The following is a 12,352-nucleotide window of genomic DNA, read 5'->3' on the forward strand; positions in this document are numbered from 1 at the left end:
TTCCACTGATGAATATCATTATATTGTAGAGCTGAAATGTCCCCATAAAATTAATTTACAGATAACAGATGAAGTACAGTGGTCAAAAAATGATTTATTGGTCACATTTTTCTGCTGTGAGAATCAGAATTGTCTCACATTCATTGCTGCCACTTTCCTTGATGATGTTCATGGGTTGCACGGAGTCAGTGACTGAATGCAACAAACCAAACACTTTCACTTATGTGAATTCTGCTCTCTTCCAATGGCAAAACAGGCTCAACGATTCCAGGATGCCTGGACAGAATCAGCCTCAGAAATGCATGGTAGACTTTGTTTTCTTCCTTCTTGTTTTCAAGGAATCAGGCTAGCTAATAATATTCTTGCCTATTCTCATGGTGTTTTCTCCAACAAATCTCTTGCAGGTGTAATGCTGACTTTCCACCTGCCTCTGAGAAGCCTCAAAGACAAACATAATGTTTCATTGAAAAGATTTATTAGAATTTGTGTAACGTGTTTTTCTTTCATCTTCTCCCTTTTCTCCCCCTTTTCTGTTCCTTTCCTGCTATTGAATATCTCTTGTATTTTTGTTTATGTGAGGAGGACATGGACAGGAAAAGCCAAGAGTTGCATGAAAATTTTAATCAACTGCATTCTTTTGACAATCCATAAAGACATGATTAACTTGTGAGAAATTGTCACTGCTGTGAACCAGGGTAATTAGTCAGGATGCAGAGGTGGTCGATGAATTTAACTTTTGATTTTATATTTCTCACTTGCTGATTCCTAATGTATCTCCCAATTAACTTATGGAGTTCTTCAGTTTTTATGAGCAACAGTCATAAAAAATGACCCTTGATATAGTTTTCCCAATAGTACTGAGCAAGAAAAATGCTTTTCCTGATGAATTAAAACTTATTTAAAATCTTGCCATCTATTCTTCGGTGTTACATGTCAAGTGTAACTAGGTTTGACGACTCACACAGAAACAGAAATAAAAGTGAATTAATGCGATGAGATAAAACCTAAATTCTGTTTTTTCAAGGTGACCTAAAGAAGATTCAGGCAGTGTCACTGAATCAATTTGTATTTTTCATTCTATTTCTTTAAAAGGAGAAAAATAATTTTTTGTAAAAAAATTATTATTTTATCTGTTATTCTTTCTTGCTAACATGAACAATATTCGGAGAGCTATTTTTAAGTTGTTAGAAGTATTTTAATATAAGTGTAAATACAAATAAGAAGACAGCAATAGCATGACATAGATCATTCACCATTTTCCAATAGTAAAAATTTCACAAAGATATACGAGGAAATACAGAAAAATGGACACACTTCCATTCACATCTGCAAAAACCACCAGAATCCACCGTGGTGTGTGGACATATAACAGGTGGCCTATAGATGGATGCACAGATGCAAAGCTCAGGCAGATATGCCCAGGCAGAAACAAAGATCTAAGAAATAATGTGACCTTTTCACCAGCGGTGAAATTCCTGCAGTAAACATAAGCATTGAGATTGATAAAATGCTCCTGCTTTAAATAATAGAAACAAAGAAGCTAGACACTAAAGGCACTCACATCCCTAACTGGCACTGAGTTTCTTGTAGTTTGAATATGTGAAGACAAGTTCGGACTCAATAGCTGAGAGACAACGATGACTTCTATCAAGCATAAAAATTACATGATAACAAAACTACTGAAGGCAAACACAGACATTCTGTACATGATTTAAATTATTTTTGCTTTGAAGACCCTGCTAGATACTTACTGCTGCTCTAACTCATGACTTTGAGAGGCAAATCTAAACACTCTGATGCAGTAACAGGTGCTATGGGAGAACCCATGGAAATGGGTCCAAACTGAAAATCTTCATCTCCAGCACCCTAATTCCCAAATGTCATATTGTCCTAAGAAAACAGGATTGTTCCCTACTGCAAAATTAACACTACCACCCTGTGCAATCACAAGAGGTTGCTTTCTTGGTTAGCAATTGTGATATTTCACAGCTTAAGACTATCCATAAATGCCTTGGAGCTTTTGATATTGGCGATTGCATTCCACGATTTCTCAGAGATATCACTGAACTTTTTCTTGTATTCTAGTTTTTTTTTCCCCATGGAAGTGACCTGTCTTTTCTTAGAGGACAATTCCACCTCCTTGCTCTGTATTTGTTGAGTATATATTTTCTCCACCTGTTTCAGATGGCCCTCAGCCTTACCAAAATTATATTCTCGATAGAGATGCTCCTGCTAAACCTGACACATGCAGAAAGCCAATGCTTGGGAGCTTATGTCCAACACAGTCTCTGGCTGCAGCCCTGCCAATACTGTAGCTTCATGTTGTTCTGTTGGACAATACCAAGCTTTCCAGAGAGGACATTGTTGCAAGCAGGGCAGATACTGAGTGAACAAATAAACTCTCCATCGCTGTGCTGATTAGAGATGTGAGAGAGCAGGCAGTAACTCATACATACCCAAGCAGTTTGATTCGACACTTTCAATAATTACAAAGCAGCATGTTTTCAGAAATCACATGGCAGTGATCTCCAGTTGCTAAAGAGATCTTTGTCACTGCACACATTTTTGCAAGTTGATTCTGTGAAACTATTTCTGATGAACAGTCATCTTTCATCTTCCATTTTTGAGAATCACCTATCCATCATCATGCACAAAAGAAAAATACAGTCATAATCTATTGTTTATTCTGGACTTGCAGCATGGAAGAAGTCTAGTCTGGAGGTGTGAAACTCAGATATGGTTCTGATCTCTTCTCCGGTAGCAGATGAGTCAAGTCCATCTCTCAGCATCAAGTCTATCTATCTAGCATCATCTCTGCCTTTGTAGGCCTATCTGCCTTTTAAATTTCTCACTGAGAATCTCCCGCTCCAACCCCTTGTAGATTTCAAGAGAACTAAGAGTTATGGAGGTTTTCCAGGGATACTTCCAGGCTGGCACACAAAGTGTCACAGATCCAGGTCCTCAGTGGATTTCATCTTCAACCAGGCCAGCAAAACAGAGAGCTAGAGAGCGATTCTCTACTTTTTTTTACACATTGACAAAATGGAGGAATTAAATGCAAAAATCCATAATTGTGACTTACTTATAATCAGGGAAACCTTGATATATTAATCCAATCTATGAATATTTAGATATATCTATATCATACCATGCACTCTTCTGGGAACCTCAAATGTTATGGTTAAACATCATTTACCTTTCCTACTTTTTCTTGGATCTTGGAGAATATGGAAAGATGATAGATATAAAATACACCAAAGCAGGTATAAAAAAAGAAACATATAGAGTATTATGGCCTGGTCACCTAGTTTGTGGTAAGAGTGAGGATTTTATTATCCAGGAGCAAATAACATGTTCTCCTGATAATCCTGTTTTCATCTATTTTATTAATCACATCTTATTCTTTAGATAATTATTCCAATACTCAAATATGCTTCAGGAATCTTTCATCTTTAATAAAGTAACCAAGATAAAGTAGAAATTGAAAAATTAGCCAGGTACCTGTGATAAAAATCTATCTCAGAAAAAAAGCAAATAGTATGAATCCTGACAAAGATATCTTTTTTCTTTCTTTCTTTTTCTTTCTTTTTTTTTTCAGCTTTAATTGAGTTTATTGGTACATTTTAGGGATACAGTACAGTTACATTCATTGTTGGGATCTTGCACCTCTACATGACAAGTCTCGATTCTCATTTTTTCCCCTTACCCCTGCCCTCCCTTCACCCCGTCCTCCTCTCCGCATCTACAAACACTTTATTTCCATCTTTTCTTTATCTCACATTTTTTTTCTTTTTCCTTATTAACTTCCCCTATGCGTCCCACTTTCCCTACACCTTTAGCTCCTTTCTTCCCATTTCTAAATGTCAGTAATCTTATTAGGATCTTATGTATTATTGCAGATTATTCACACCAGAGAAACTATTTGGTATTTACACATGTGCGCCTTATTTATTTCACTTAGGAGTATAACTTCAATATGTATCCATTTTCTTATGAATGAATCTATTTTCTCATTCTTTATGGCTGAGTAATATTCCATTTTATAGAAAAACCACAGCTTCTTTATCCAGTTTCCAACGGATGGACAAATGGGCTGTTTCCAAGATTTAGCTATTACAAACTGTGCTGCTATAAACATGGGTGCGCATACTTCTTTGTGATATGATTCTTTTAGTTATTTTGGAAAGATACCCAGCAGAGGGATGGCTGGGTCAAATGGAACCTCCAGTCCAAGCTCTTTGAGGTATCTCCATATTGATTTCCATAGTGGTTGCACCAGTCTGCACCCCCACCAACAATGCAGAAGGGTTCCTTTCTCCCCACAACCCTGCCAACATTTGTTATTGTGTGATTTCTTGCTAGCAGCCATTCTTTGTGGGATGAGGTGGAATTTCAGTGTTGTTTTCATCTGCATCTCTCGAATGATCAGTGACGTGGAACATTTTTTCATATATTTACTTTCTGCTTTTACTTCTTTGTCTGATAAATGTCTGTTCATTTTGGATGCCCATTTTTGAATGGAGTCTTTATATTTTTGGGGGCTGATTGTTTTGAGTTCTTTATATATTCGTGATAATAGTCCTTTGTCTGAGCAACAGCTGGTAAAAATTTTTTCCCACATTGTAGATTGTCTCTTAGTTCTGCTGATGGTTTCTTCTGCAGTGAAGAAGCTTTTTAATAAGATTAGATCCCAGTTGTTGATTCTATCTGCTAGTTCCCATGCTACTGAGGATTTGTTCATAAAGTCTTTTCCTATGCCAATGTCTTCCAAAGTTCTGACTAACTTACCTTCCAGCAAGTTTAATGTTTCTGTTTTAATATTTAGATCTTTAATCCAGTTGGATTTTAATTTAGTTCATGGTGAAAGATAAGGGTCTAATTTTAATCTGAGACAGGTTGACATCCAGTTTTTCCAACACCATTTATTAAAGAGGTTATCTTTCCTCCACTGAGGATGGTTAGCTCCTTTGTCAAAGATGAGGTAGCTGAGTACATCTGGAGTTGTTTTTGTGTCTTCCAGTCTGTTCCACTGATCCTCGTGCCTGTTTCTTTGCCAGTACCATGCTGTTTTTATCACAGTGGCTTTGTAGTATAGTTTCAAATTGGGAATTGCTATACCCGGTGCCATGTGTCTGTTGCCTAAAATGACTTTTGCTATTCTAGGTCTCTTCTGATTCCAAATGAATTTTTGGATTTTTTTTTCTAGTTCTGTGAAATATAGTGTTGGAATTTCAATTTGCATTGTATTGAATGTATATAGAAGTTTTGGTAGTATGGCCATTTGCACTATGTTGATTCTTCCTACCCAGGAGCAGGGGAGATCTTTCCATTTTTTTATATCCTCTTCAATTTCTTTTTTCAGAGTGCTGTAATTTTCAGTGTAGAGATCTTTTGCTTCTTTTGCTAGATTGATTCCTAGATACTTCATTTTTTTGGATGCTATTATAAAAGGAATTTTTTCCCTTATTTCTCTCTCAGTGAGTCTGTTATTTGTGTATAAGAAGGCTACTGATTTTGAGGTATTCACCATGTATCCAGATACTCTACTGAATCTGTCAATTAAGTCTAGAAGTCTTTTTTTTTTTTTTTGTATCAGTTATCATACTGGGGACCTTGAGCTTGCAAGGCAGGTGGCAGAGCCACTGTGGTAAATCCCCAGCCTTTATTCCTTCAGTACAATCAATATTTCCTTTTTCTTTTGTCTCTGCTTTCTCCCTTGTCTCATTATGATTTTATGTTTGTAACCACACACTTAATCTCTCCATACCTTCAACACCACACTGAATTCATGCTTTGCAATCTCTTTTCCCTGTAGTGCAGATCTAGCTATTTAATCTTTCCTCTGATTATCTACAAAAAAAAAAATGCCTGTAGTTAACATAAGTTGTTGCCTACCTCACATTTAAACTCACCATTAGGTCACTAATTTGTCCACATTTCTAATTAATTCTTTCTCATCTGAACACTAAATTATGCTTAATTTAAATGATTTATTGAAATTGTTTGTCACTGACAAGTTATAAAACTGTGATATTGCCCTCAAAAATAAAAATATATTTTATTCATATTTATATATGTATTATGTTCATATTGTTATCCGACAAAGTCTGATGAAAAAACTCTGGAGAATCTTCCCACATTAAAAAAAGGAAGTCATACAAAAAAATAGTTAACCTCATTTTCCACTGGATGTTCTTGTTTTGGTATTCAAACACATAGATTACCGTTTTATTCTCACAAAGGGAGGTGCTTGAGAATAAAGTTGTACCCCTGAGAAGGGCAGGTCAAGAAACAGGAAAAAAAGATGGGTTCTCCATGACATCATTAGCCCCTGAATTAAATAAGCCTGGAGGTGTCTGACCTTTGGAGTCCTTGCTATATGAAATAATATATTTTCTTCATTGAGTCGGGATTTTCTATTTTTTTTTCTAAGCAAAAGCATCATACACAGTGCAGTATGTACTCGGCAATTCTACTGGAATGATTTACTGAGTAAATTCATATACAGTTCATAGCAGAGAGCTTGTGAAGTCAAATACTTTAAATATGGCAATTACTATTATTGAATTCCTTTTGTCCTATTATATTATTATTATTATTATTATTATTATTATTATTATTATAGAACTATTTTCATGGTGTAAGTAAATATAGTTTCCTTGACAACAATATAGGATATTTTTATGGACCAAAACTTGAAACAATATTAAAAATTAAACAAGATAAGCACCAATCCTTTTTTATGCTTAAGACACATTGTCACCTACGAAAGGTTCTAATGAGAGAAATTTTAAATACATGCTCAGGTTTGTAGTGGATGATCCACAGTCCATGTCAATAGTCCACATGTTTATTCTTCATAAATATTTCTGTAATTATGTGCCTCTTTCATGAGAGATTCATTTTACTGTGATAATATAAAATTTAAACAAATTAAGGGACCAAGGGTTTTGAGCAGTTATAGTCATATGTTTCTTACTAAGGAATGAATGTTTCTCAAAAATAGTAAGAAAACACATTGAAGCATAAGATTCAAATACAGTATTTTTGTTATGATTAAAATGAATACATTTTCCTCTCTCTCTTCTCCTCTCTCTCTCGTTGATGATTGAACTCAAGGCCTTGTGCATGATCTAGTATATGTTTTAGAGGAATCTGAGCACATTTCACGTTCTCCTGTGCATTCATTTTAATGAATTTCAGTGAAAACAGATATTCTTCTGAGAATAAAACAAGTTTGTTTGATTGTTTGTTTGTTTTTCCAAATACAATTTTGAAATTGAGACTGGAATGAACTATTGCTTTCTCTTTAAATGTGAAGATCTGGCATTTGTACAACTTCTTTGGTTGCTTCCAATAACACTGAGCCACTATCACTTGCCTTTTGGAACCGAAGGAGGGGGTTTCCAAGGCAACTTTAACCAAAGCCCTGCTCACTATTACTGAGCCTCATACTTCTCCTACTTGCCCTTCCACTGCTGAGCATTGGGCTTCTAGGCTGGCCATAATCAAAGGCTGTCTTGCTCTGTATCCATCCTTAGTTATTTTTATTCAAGCCCCTCAAGGACAGTGCCCCTTACAGGGAGTAAATGAGGGGTTTGGAACTACTGAACTCAAGTGACCTTTGCTCTTAGCCACCTAACACAGATCAAACCGGATCTGGGAAAGTTTTCAGATGACCCTGATAAGTACATTGAGGCCTTTAGAGGACTTATTCCAACCTATGAACTAGAATGGATGGATACAATGCTACTTTTACATCAAACATTGACTTTTAAAGAGAGACAAGTGGCACTATAAGCTACCATTATATTTGGGAATAGATATCACATTGTCAGTTTTAGAAGGTCAGAAGATAAGCAGGGAGGCGAATAGCTCGTTCTCACTGGAGGCAAAGTAGTCCCTACACAAGATTCCAACAGGCCCACCAAACAGATGAGAGATTAGAATCACAGCCATCTCCAGACCTGGGTACTGGGAGGTCTAAGGAGGACAAGAAGTGAACACTAATTATTTTAAATTGTCAACTATTCATCAGGATGAGAACCTTCTTAGATCATTTACAAGAGGCATTGATGAAACGTGTGTCCCTAGCTCCTGATTCAATAGAACAGATCATTCTTAAAGATGTCTACTCTCCAGTAAGCCTTAGATATTAGAAAAAAAATAGAAACAATAGCTTTCACTAACGATAGCTTATTTGATACTTTAGTGAAAATTGCCTCCTCGCTATTTTATAATTCAGACAGAGAGAAAGCCAAGGGGAGAAAGCAAAGGGACGAAAACAAAATGGTTGCCTTGATGGCAGCTTTTAAAGGAATACACACAAAGTCTGATTCTCCGGGCTCCAAGAAGAACTCGATGATTCAACTCATCTGCTACCACTGCAGAGAACCAGGACAACTTGAGAGGGACTGTGATAAGAACGGTCAGGACGGGAAGCCCCCTGAGTCATGCCCTGATTGCAAAGGTGACCACTGTATTTGGACTGCCTTCTGAGGCCAAGGTCTCAGGGCTCAGACCCATCTTACCAGCTGGTCCAGCAAAACTGCAGGGTCCCAGGGCACTCTGCGGTATGCTTCTTTCCAAACAATCATGCCCACAGAGGAGCTCCAGGTAATCACGGCTATACAAGAAAAAAACTAAAACAACAACAACAACAACAAAAAAAGCCTGTTGCTGGATACTGGTGCATGTCTCTCAGTCCTTCTTTTCAACCCTAACCTTCATTCCAGCCATGTACCTCAGGGACAGGAGTCGCTGGAGAGGAAGTAACTTTCTATTTCTCACAACTCCTGAGCTATACCTAAAACACTTTTCTTTTCCACATTCCTTTTAATTATACCTAAAATTCCAATTTTCCTTCTTGGGAGAGATATTTTATATATATACTATATACTTTGGAAATTTTCTTGACATATCAGTTGATAGGAAAATTTTTTCAGGAAATACATGTGGATCTTTCAGTGGGCATGTTTATAATATATACATATTCCTGTGAATCAAAGTATATACATAGATACATAGATGTACTCCAAATTTTGCCTATAATACAAATATTAAAATTAATTTTATAATGACATTTGACAACTTCAAAAACAATTGTCTGCATTACTTCTCTAATATAACCCTCAAATTTTGACTTAATTAGAAAAATGGCATAACTAAGGTAATTTTCTGAAGTTATATAAGTATAGAGGTAAGTTTTCACTCTTCCTTGTTCATGAACTTTATACAATATGGAATGTGAAATTGTTAATTTTAGTGAACAGATTAAGGTACAGGTGATATTTACACACAGGGAAATGCATCCTAGATGATAGAGCAAGTACAATTAATAATAGTCAGAAAAATACTACACTGTGTAAGGATGTTTACATAGATTTAAATTAAATTTTACTCACTAAAGGGTGTGATCAGAAATCTTTCTTCCTTTTAATTGAACTGCATAGATTAAGCATTAGCGCTGTTGGTAATGACTTTGTAGAAAGACACCTTTAATTATTCTTTAAAGTACTACTATAATACCTAAGTTAAATCAATTTAAAAGCTCTTTGGCTCTTTGTGCAAAATCTTCAAGATATAAAGAAAGAAAATTTTTTAGATTATATTTTTAAATGGGCTGAAAGTTTCATGGCAAGTATTTAAAGTTCATCTACACCATTTAGCAGGAGAAAAATTCATTTAATTACAAAATTTTTTCCTGACCCATTGAAACCCAAAAATATTATCTTTTGATATTTTGATCTTTAGGAACTAAATTATTTAAAAGAAAACCAATAATCATGAGATTATGTAGAAACTGAAAATTATCAATTTAAAGTAATTATTTTATCTTGTTTAAGTACAGTAGTTTTTCCAAAATCACAGTCTTGTCATATGTACATGATATATTGTTGTGTACTCCCTCACAGGAGCTCTCTAGCTGAGGTACCTGTGCTCTGCTGAATTTTCTAACAGATAGAGGTTAAAAGGTCTCTAGGTCTAAAGTATTGCTGCCTTGAAATTATCATAACTAAGGAAACTTGAAAGCTGAGTGAAAAAAAAAAAAAGTGGCACTTTCCATCCTACAGCCAAGACTAAAACAGCTAAGGAGATTCCTAGGAATTACAGACTTTTGTTGCCTATGAATAACAGGATATGCTAATATTGCACTACTCGTCTCTCCACTTATAAAGGAAGTAAAAAAGGCAGATACAGAAGAATGCTTAAAAGCTCCTCACTTGCCCCTCGGACTAGTGCTCAAATAGCAGAAATCATAGCTGTGACAATGGCGTTACAATTCAGTAAAGGAGAGAAAGTCAATACTAGTACTGGTGATGATTCGATGTGGTTAACTCCAACTATTAGACAATGTAATAGAAAGGCCCTTTATATTGAATGGAAAACAAAGCAAAACAAAAATAACTCCTATTCTCATTGGCAAAACTCTACTAAATACTTGGCATGGACACCCCCAGATCAATGTATGCACACAATAACTTTACAGGTCAAAGACTGGTTTGCAACAGGCTGGTTTAATCGCCCTGGAATTAGATGGGAACTCCCCAGTAGCACTCATTAGTCCTGTGGAAGCAACCCATGGCTCTGGCTACCCCTTGGATGGATAGAGAGATGCATGCTGAGATTTGCATGGTTATGAGGCAGGATTGTCAAAAGTATGGACAAACCTGCAAACTTTACCTATCTATGACATGGATGGTCTAGGAGTGTGTTTCATTGGTATGATCAGCTGGCTTTTCTTTTTGTCCTTTCCCTTGGATAAGAAAATGTCATGTGACACATGGAGGCCTTGGCTAACTTATACTCAACAAGCCTTAAACAACACTGCAACATCTCTCTCCTGAATGAAGAAGTAAAATTAATGGGGCAAGCCATCCTCCACACTTGGATGACATTAGATATTCTAACAGCAGCACAAGGGAGTGCTTGTGCAATTGTAAAAGCTGAATGTTGTGTACATTCCTGATCCTTCTGCTAACATTTCGATGACTGTTCAAGATATTAAACAACAGGTTAATGCGATGTCAGATTTTGAAATTCCCTGGACCTTCTCCATATGCTCTTTGTGGAAAGCTATTACTGGGTCTTCTTGGTGGAGACTTTTATTGAGTATATGCTTTAATAATCTTGTTGATATTATTTAGCCCATAGATACTTAGCTCTAACTTCCTCAGCAGAACAGCTCATAGAGTCAATTGTACTTTGATGGCATTACTGGGAGGTAATGGAAACTCAGGAGATGAGACCTAGTTCAAGAAAGTAAGTCTAGACCATGATCCTATAGACTTCATCGTGTCCCTCACCCTTTCCACTCCAGTTCTTTGCCTGCTTCTCTCTGCTTTGTAGCTGCCATGAGATGAGGACCTTTCCTGGTCCTGGTGAGGACCTTGACCTTTCCCTGTTACGTGCTGTCTTAACTCAAGCTCACAGCAATGGAACTAGGAGATCATAAGTAAAAGCCTCTGAGATCACAAGCCACAACATATTTTTCTTCCTTTAAATTATTTTCTCAGGAATTTATTCACAGATACAAGAAATCAGCTAACATAGTCAAGATAGTTGACATTCGTAACATTAGGTATATTCATCCTTACATGTACTGAGGAACTCTGACATATTCACTAATAAACTGGAAGTTGCATGTACAAGAATTACTAACCACTCAGTTCTGATTTCACAGTGGCCCATTCTCATCTGACAGAGTAACCTGCCTTTCCTACTTTGAATTCATCTACACTCACTCCACAGAGCCTATTTCTTCTCTTGTCTTTAATACCTCTAATAAATGTAAAACCTCACTAAAGAAAAGAATTACTAATGATGACTCTGGAAGAATACACTTTATTCACGAATAGCTTTTCACTCTTTTCCTGGGACAAATCATAAAAGCCCTAGACAAACTGGTGGCTTTCATGATGAATGGTGTGAAATTTCAGATGATCTCTTTGTTAAAGCAAAGTGAATAGAAAAACTATGGTACCATAAAATATATGAAAATATATTGCATTCCCACTTGCTTAAAAACAGGCCATAAATGTCCAACTGTGACTCACTCTACCAAAAACAGTGAGGCAAAAGTTGATCTCTGAAGACAAATTTTAGAAAATTAGCAATCTAAAGATAATAATGGGAGTATCTACTGAATGAGCTTTATTAATGAGTTTTTTTCCCAATATACATTTGCCTTTTCCCCATGTGTTGCCCCTGGGAACTCAAGGTCTTTTACCTTTATCTTATTACTTCTGTAAAAATGGATTGTTACTAGGCAAAGATGTTGTATAAGCCAGAGTTCCCAGCCTCATGATTAAGAATTACTCACATCTTGAATACCATCCTTGAATATAATATA

The 12,352-nt window shown here is 36.1% G+C and overlaps 1 pseudogene; it reads right to left on the bottom strand.

Moving 5' to 3' along the window:
• Positions 1-1,711: 1,711 nt before the first annotated feature.
• LOC104852020 lies at positions 1,712-2,614 on the bottom strand (annotated as a pseudogene).
• Between the last annotated feature and the right edge of the window lie 9,738 nt (positions 2,615-12,352).

This window comes from Fukomys damarensis, unplaced genomic scaffold (genome assembly GCF_012274545.1).
Source record: "Fukomys damarensis isolate Sample0158 unplaced genomic scaffold, DMR_v1.0_HiC HiC_scaffold_1, whole genome shotgun sequence".
Taxonomy (NCBI): Eukaryota; Metazoa; Chordata; class Mammalia; order Rodentia; family Bathyergidae; genus Fukomys; species Fukomys damarensis.